Genomic DNA, 7,861 nt, shown 5'->3' with positions numbered 1-7,861 from the left:
AGGCTCCCTGCACAGGCAGCACAGAGTCGGTTACCTCCAGAGGGTGGCTCAGAGCAGCTGCTTGGTGCAGCACAAATGAGATCCTCAGCCCCTAATGAGGACACTTGGGGTAGGTGGCTAATCCTGGAGATCTCTCCATCCCATAGCACCTGCAGCAAGAACATCCTGAAGCTGAGCTGAGTGTATTCAAACCCTTGCAGAGCTCTCTCTGTTTCCAGCTCAGTGCAGGCAGCGTTGGCTGGAGGGAAGAGCAGAGGCTGCTCAGGATTGAGGTTGCTGCCTTTTGGAGGAAGGAGAGGGAGGGGGGGTGCAAGGAATGAAATAATAGTTAATACTTAATGCATATGAGCAGCAGTGCTGCTCCTCAGGTTGCCTAGCAGCCACTTAGACAAGAGAATCAAAAGAGCTGAGTGAATGTGGTTGGAGCTGGTTTCTTGCTCTGCTGGTGGAATCTGACCCTGTGCAGGGTTTTTTTTTTTCCTGGGGGGGGGGAAGAGGGAGGGAGGAGACGTTGGAATTTCCCCACTAATAGGCATTTTAGCTCTTGTCAGATTATCTCCATCCATTTCCCTTGTGGTTTTCCTGTTTGGTTTCTCAAGTGTAACTTGGAAAGCTGTAGCCAAAGGGAGGTGTTAAAAGTTTTGGGTTGTTTTTTGTTTTTTTTTTTTTTTTTTTTTGGTGTGATTTCTGGAGATGGAATAGAGGGGAAAAAAATATCTCCAAGCAACTTCTTCCTTCTCTTAAGGAGTTTATCAGTCACAGCCTGAAGATCATTAGCACTGCAGGGCCTCTGCACTGTGCTGCTCTGTGGACTGGAAGTAGCTGCTGCAGTCACACCTGACTCCTGCTAGAAGTGGATGGGCATTGGAGTCTTTGGAAAGGAAGGGAGGAAGAAAGGGAGGGAGGAAGGAAGGGAGGGAGGAAGGGAGGAGGAAGGAAGGGAGGGAGGGAGGAAGGGAGGAGGAAGGAAGGAAGGAAGGAGAAAGAACAAGAAAAAAACAAGAAAAATACAAGAAAAAGGAGGAAGGAAAGAAGGAAAAAGGAAGAAGGAAAGAAAGAGAAAGAAAAGAAAGAGAAAAGAATGAAAGAGAAAAGAAAGAAATAGAAAAAATAAAAAGAAAGGAAGAGGTTGAGCAGCTCTGTGGTTGCATTTAAAGTCTTAGCTTGGATGAAAACCCACTGGGAAACAAAAATAAGGAAGCTGAGTAGAAGTGGTGAGTTTCTGAATCTGGGTTCTTCTCTTTAGTGTTTCCTCAGTAGAGGTTGGGAAGCTGGAAAGCCTTTTTCTCAGCTCTGTAGGAGCACAGGACCACAGCAACCAAAGCCCTGAAGCCCCCCCACCAGCATCCCCACTTGAGAGGTGTCAGCTCTCCATTTTCATCTCTTCTCTCCATCCCAGCAGCAACGTTTTACCATATTAAAGCAGGAGTGGGGGCACTTAGCAGGAAGGAATGGAATGAGAAGAATCTTGGATTTAATTTGCCCATCTTAATAAGCAATAAAGAACAGTGCAATAAGAACAGTGCCTCTTTCAGGGCAGCTCTGAAATGAGCTGATAGGTCTTGGGTCAGTGCCAGCAAAGATAGCACTCCAGGAAATTTGGTGGAGTGACCAAGGAGTGAGAGGGTCTAGACAAGGGAGTTTGGCTTTCTCTGCAGGCTGGCATTGGAGTGAGACCAGAAATAGTAAAAAGCTGGTTGTGTTCATCTCTGAATGTCTGGAGAACAGGGCTGGGGAGGAGCAGCTGAAGGACCTGGGGGTGTTCAGCCTGGAGAAAAGGAGGCTGAGGAGAGAACTAATTGCTCTCTACAGCTCCCTGAAAGGAGCCAGGTAGGGGTTGGTCTCTTCTCCCTAGGATCAGGTGATGGAAGGAGAAGAAATGGCCTGAAATTGTGCCAGGAGAGGGTTAGGTTAGAGATGAGGAAAAATTTGTTTGCTGCAAGAGTGGTCAGGGATTGGAAGAGGCTGCCCAGGGGGGTGGTGGAGTCCCCATCCCTGGAGGTGTTCAAGAACCCTGTGGCCATGGCACTTGGGGCCATGGTTTGGTGGCCATGGCAGTGTTGGCTTGGTGTTGGACTGGCTGATCTCAGAGGGCTTCTCCAACCCAAACAATTCTCTGATTCTGTGATTTGGGCTGGAAGGGACCTTCAAGACCATCTACGTCCAGACCCCCTGCAGTGACCAGGGAGATCTTCTACTAGGTCAGGTTGCTCAGAGCCCCAACCAACCTGGCCTGTGACTCCTTCATCAGTGGTTGAGTGATTTCTGCATTCCATGCCCTGGATCTGTTGCTACACTTCTGTTGTGGTGCCATTAGCAGATAAACACCAGGGAAGCACCAAAGGAAGCACTAAAAGCAACTCACTCTTGGAAGCCAGCAGCTTCAGGGAGCACCTCTGTCCTTACTCACTGTGAGGGTGAACTGATGTGGGACCCCAAGGCTTAGATTTAAACATTGGAAGGACAAATCCTGCCCAAATTCTGTTCCTATTGAATTGGAGAACCTGTGACAGCAGCATGTGTCCTTAGTGGTGATTAGCAAGCACAGCAGAACATTTCTGGTTTGGATCACACCACTGTGCCTTGGGCAATGGTCTGTAGCCACCAGCCCAACAAAAGCCTCTCTCTAGCCTTTTATTTCCCTTGAAATCCTCCTGGGTGTTTATAAATCTTTGCTTCTGATCAGTTGCCTCCGATTTTATTGTGAAAAAAATGCAAAGCAGAGAATTTAAAGCAGTTTCCCATGGTCATGGAACTAGAAGAAAACATCTTTCTGATGCGTTTCTCCTCTTCCTAGATTCATAGAAGGGGTTGGGTTGGAGGGGACCTTCAAGATCATCCAGTTCCAACCCCCTGCCTCCACTAGAGCCCAGATTGCTCAAGGCCTCATCCAACCTGGCCTTGAATACCTCCAGGGATGGGGCAGAGGCAGGGACACCTCTCAACTAGACTTGGTTGCTCAGTGCCTCTGGGGTTGTGCAGCCTGGAGAAGAGAAGGCTCCAAGGGGACCTCAGAGCTGCCTTCCAGTACCTGAAAGGATCCTGCAGGAAGGCTGCAGAGGGACTTTTGCTAAGGGTGTCTAGAGACAGGCCAAGGGGGAATGGTTTGAAGCTGAGGGAGAGCAGGGTTAGAGTGGAGCTGAGGAAGTTCTCCAGTGTGACGGTGGTGAGACTCTGGCACAGGCTGCCCAGGAAGGCTGTGGATGCCTCCTGCCTGGAGATGTTCAAGATCAGTATGTTTGTGGCTAGCTCTGGCCCTATAGTGCTTCACTGGGCTACAAACTGTGGAGAACTGGGACCACAGAGCTTTGCCTACCAACCAGTTCCTGGCATCTCCAAAAAAGAGATTAACTCCTTTAAACCCCAAACAACAATAACCACACCACCAACAAAAGAAGTCTCCTTTCCTGGGCATGTGCTTTGAAGACAACCTCTTTAATCCATTTATTCTGCAATAACAATTAACAAAATCAACTCCAAACCAAAACAAAGCCCCAAAACCCTGCAGTCCTCACCCCTCCCCTGCCGCCCCTTCCCTTCCACAGGCACACACACTCCCTCCCCTGCCTTCCCCTGGTTACTATAGCAAAGAAATTATTTGTCAGTCCTCCTGGGCTTCTGAAAATACCCGCTGACATATTTAGTGCTGGCTGGCGGCGGGGATGGGGCTGTTTGGTTTGGGAAGCGCTCCCCGCGTCGCCCGGCAACGCTCCGGGACCCGGGAGGGGACCGCACGGCGTCACCTCGGCAACCGCTGCTGCTCCCCAAACAGCGCCGGCACGGCCCTGCAGCCTGCGCTTGCAGCCCCAAGGGCCAACCCTGCTCGGGGATGCAGCGAAAAGGAGGGCGGCCAGCAAGGATGGGAGAGGGGATTGTGCTCCCTCCCTCCCCCTACCCACCCCCGGCTGCTTTGCTCTGCTGAGAGCTCACCTGCGGTGATGGCTGCAGCCTAAGGAGGATGTGGAGTGGGTCCGGAGGAGGTTACAAAGATGAGCAGAGGGGTGGAGGACATTCCCTATGGGGGTCAGGATGAGAGAGTTCAGCCTGCAGAAGGGAGGGCTTAGAGCAGGCTGCCAGTAGCTCCAGGAGAGCTGGGGAGGGACTTTTGACAAGGGTGGGAGTGACAGGGGCAATCGCTTTGAGCTGGGAGAGGGGGGATGGAGACTGGAGATGAAGAAGAAATTCTTGAGAGTGAGGGTGGGGAGAGACTGGAACAGGTTGCCCAGGGAGGCTGTGGATGCCTCCTCCCTGGAGGAGTTCAAGGAAATGTTGGATGAAGCCTTGAGCAACCTGGGCTGGTGGGAGGTGTCCCTGTGCATGGCAGGGGGTTGGAACTGGATGATCTTGAAGGTCCCTTCCAACCCAAACCAGTCTATAACTCTGTGTGTCCAGATCTGAGGAATCCAATCCTTGCCTTTTGACATTGGAGGCTGTTGGCATTATTAACCCTGAAAGCCAACAGGACAGGTTTTGGAACAGGAGAGAGAGCTTCTCAACATTCATTTGCTCCTGTTGAGATCTGAGCTCCCTTGCACGTGGGATTTATCCACTGGGGGCTGCTGCCAGCCACACTTAAACCAGCCTGTCTCCTGCTATTCAACCTCAGCTGGCTCCTAAGGAACCTCCAAATTATCCAGGCAGCACAGGAACATTCCCTGCTCTCTCCTGCCTGTCTCAAAGCCCCAGCAAAGATGAGTGAGCTGCTGTTACCCAACAATTCTTTCTCTCCCTCTCTATATAACTTGACTTGATTCCATGAAATCTAACCCAAGGCTGGGTGTATATTTGTGTTTTGGTGTATTATTAACTTGCTAATAAAAGCCATTTCCAAATTTGTATTTTTCCATGAGGAACAGGTTCCTAGGGGGGGGGGGAAGGGAGGATGGAGGATATAAATTAGTAAATAAAAGAAGATAAATAAATCAGCATCCAACCAACCCAACCCCAGCTCTGCTGCTGCCCTTGAAACGTGTGTTTGGGGTTTATCTGTGTTTCCAGGTAACTGGAGCACTTAGAGAAGCTTCTGGTTTAAATTAATTTAACCTAATCAGGGGAAGGCTCTGGTGGCCTTCTCTGCCTTTGGAGCAATGAAATCACAGAATGGTAGAGGTTGGAAAGGGACCTCCAGAGATCATCCAGTCCAACCCATCCCCCTCTGCCAGAGCAGGGTCACCCAGAGCAGGGTCACCCAGAGCAGGTCACCCAGGAAGGCATCCAGGTGGGTTTGGAATGTCTCCAGAGGAGACTCCATAACCTCTCTGGGCAGCCTGCTCCAGGGCTCTGTCACTCTCACCATAAGGAAGTTGTCTCCTCAGGTTTACTCCTCAGGTACCTCTGGTTGACAGCATCCAAGGCTAATGGTGGATTGAAGAGAAGGCTCCAGGGAGACCTTAGAGCAGCCTTCCAGTACCTGAAAGGGGCTCCAGGAGAGCTGGGGAGGGACTTGTGACAAGGGCTGGGGGTGACAGAATGAGGGGAATGGCTTTGAGATGGGAGAGGGGAGATTGGGACTGGAGATGAGGAAGAAATTCTTGAGAGTGAGGGTGGGGAGAGACTGGAACAGGTTGCCCAGGGAGGCTGTGGCTCTCTCCTCCCTGGAGGTGTTCAAGGCCAGGCTGGATGAGGCCTTGAGCAATCTGGGCTGGTGGGAGGTGTCCCTGCTCATGGCAGGGGGTTGGAACTGGATGATCTTCAAGGTCCCTTCCAACCCAAACCCATGAATGAAACATTGCTGGTCCAAGCACAGCTAATGCCTGTTGAGGGCAAACTGTTAAATAAACATTAAGCTAAAAATATTGAATGAAATGGAAACTATTTAAAGAGGTTTTCTTCAGTCAAATAAATGTTGCATGGAGTGTGGAGGGTGAAGCTGATGGATAGTGAGCATCAGCTAGCAAAGAAAGCCCAAATCCACTCTTCCCTCCATCCCTTTTGTCATTTTCATTCACTTTTGAGAGTGCTGAGTCTCAGTGGTGAATCTATTCAATGTCCAAACCCCTCCCCAGTTCCTTTTGCTGTAGTCAGGGCAGCAAATAGCACTTAGAGCCCATAGAAAATGTGCTGCTTAAATTGCATTTTTCTTCCTCCTGAATCCACTTAGTGCTGGTTCTGCTTTTGCTATTTATCTAAGCTCCAAGCCAACTAAACCTGAATAAAAGTTCCAGGAACCAAATAACTGTTTTCATATGGAAACCTTCCTCTCAAAAGTATGCAAGAAATGCACAAAACCAAACACACAAAGGAGAAAAAAAAAAAAAAAAAAGAAAAGACAAAGCTTGGGTTTGAATTTTGAGCCTGGAGAGCAATGATTGTGGATCAGAAATGATTCATTTTAATCAATTCAACTCCAAGCTTCCCATTAATTTCAGGAAATATCAAGATGCCTGTTAAAAATTCATGGCTGTATCATGAAATTGTAGGGGAGATGTGGCTGGCTGTGATCCCTGATTGTTTTCATAGGTTCATGGAATGGGTTGGGTTGGAAAGGACCTTCAAGATCATCCAGTTCCAACCCCCCTGCCACAGGCAGGGACACCTCCCACCAGCCCAAGGCCTCATCCAGCCTGGCCTAGAACACCTCCAGGGAGGAGACATCCACAGCCTCCCTGGGCAACCTCTTCCAGAGTCTCACCACCCTCCTGCTGAAGAACTTCTTCCTGTACTGGAAAGCTGCTCTAAGGTCTCCCTGGAGTCTTCTTTTCTCCAGGCTGAACCACTCCAGCCTGTCCCCACAGGAGATGGTTTCCAGCCCTCTGGTTCTGGTGCACTATGGAGTAGTTAATTTGTTCCTGTTAAGGTTATTAATGTGTTTTACTTTTTTCCACCTTCAAAAAGTAAAGGGAGGTAAACAGCAGACCTCAGGTGTAAATACAAGACCTCAGTGCCCCACAAGAGCCAAGGTGGTGCCAGTCCCACCCCTCATTTAGGTCAGGAGTGGGGAGTTGCACCCAATCATTCTCATAGCCTCCACTGGACTCTCTCCAGCACATCCCTGTCCCTCTTGAGCCCCGACCTGGACACAGCATTGCAGGTGTGGTCTCACCAGGGCAGAGCAGAGGGGCAGGGGAAGCTCCCTAGACCTTCTGGCAAATAAATCAGGACCAATAAAGCAGGATCCCTGCTCTGTCTGGGCTCAGCTGCAGTTAGGAGACATTGGAAGGTTGGGTGCTTAGCTCCCAAACGTTTTGTTGTTTGAGTGCTCAGGAGCTGAGAGTTTACATTAAAACATTCTGTGGAAAAATACTTGCAGCTCCTTCTCCTCTGCGTGGCAGAGCTCTGTGGGCATGGGCACAGCACCCAGGGACACTCTTCTCACTGCCAGGGGCTCCCTTGCATCCCTCCTGCTCTTTCTGGCAGCTCAGGGGCCACTTGCAGAGGATGCTGCTCACCGAGCCGCTCGCTGTGTGATGTTCTTGTGCTGCCCTCTCCTTTTCTCTTCCCTCCCTTCCCCCTCTCTCTCCCTGTGAGTCTGGATCTGGAGGATGTTTTCAAACCCTCTCTTATCTCTGTTTCCCCAGCGTTTTGGAGCTGGTTTGAGCAGGAGAGATGAACAAAGCCCAGGCTATTTACATGGTAGGTAAGGTGGCTTCTGAATGAGCCGGTGACAAGTGGAGTTTTTATCAGCCCTGCAGGCTTGTAAGCTTACTCCTGGCCTTTCTCAAATGCATTCAGACTTTGACAGCCCTCTGAGATCAGGCAAGAAGTTCTTTACCTAGGGGTAAAGCCACAATTGTGGCTTTTTTAGGAGTGGGGAAATTAAAGCAGGGGGAAAGGGAAGCATCATCCTGTTGAAGGTCACGGAGCAAGCTGGTGGCAGAACCAGAAATAGCACCCAGAAGTTAGTAGTTGTTTGGGTTGTTTT

Source organism: Indicator indicator, chromosome 36, assembly GCF_027791375.1.
Source record: "Indicator indicator isolate 239-I01 chromosome 36, UM_Iind_1.1, whole genome shotgun sequence".
Lineage (NCBI taxonomy): Eukaryota > Metazoa > Chordata > Aves > Piciformes > Indicatoridae > Indicator > Indicator indicator.
This window is presented reverse-complemented; position numbering follows the sequence as displayed.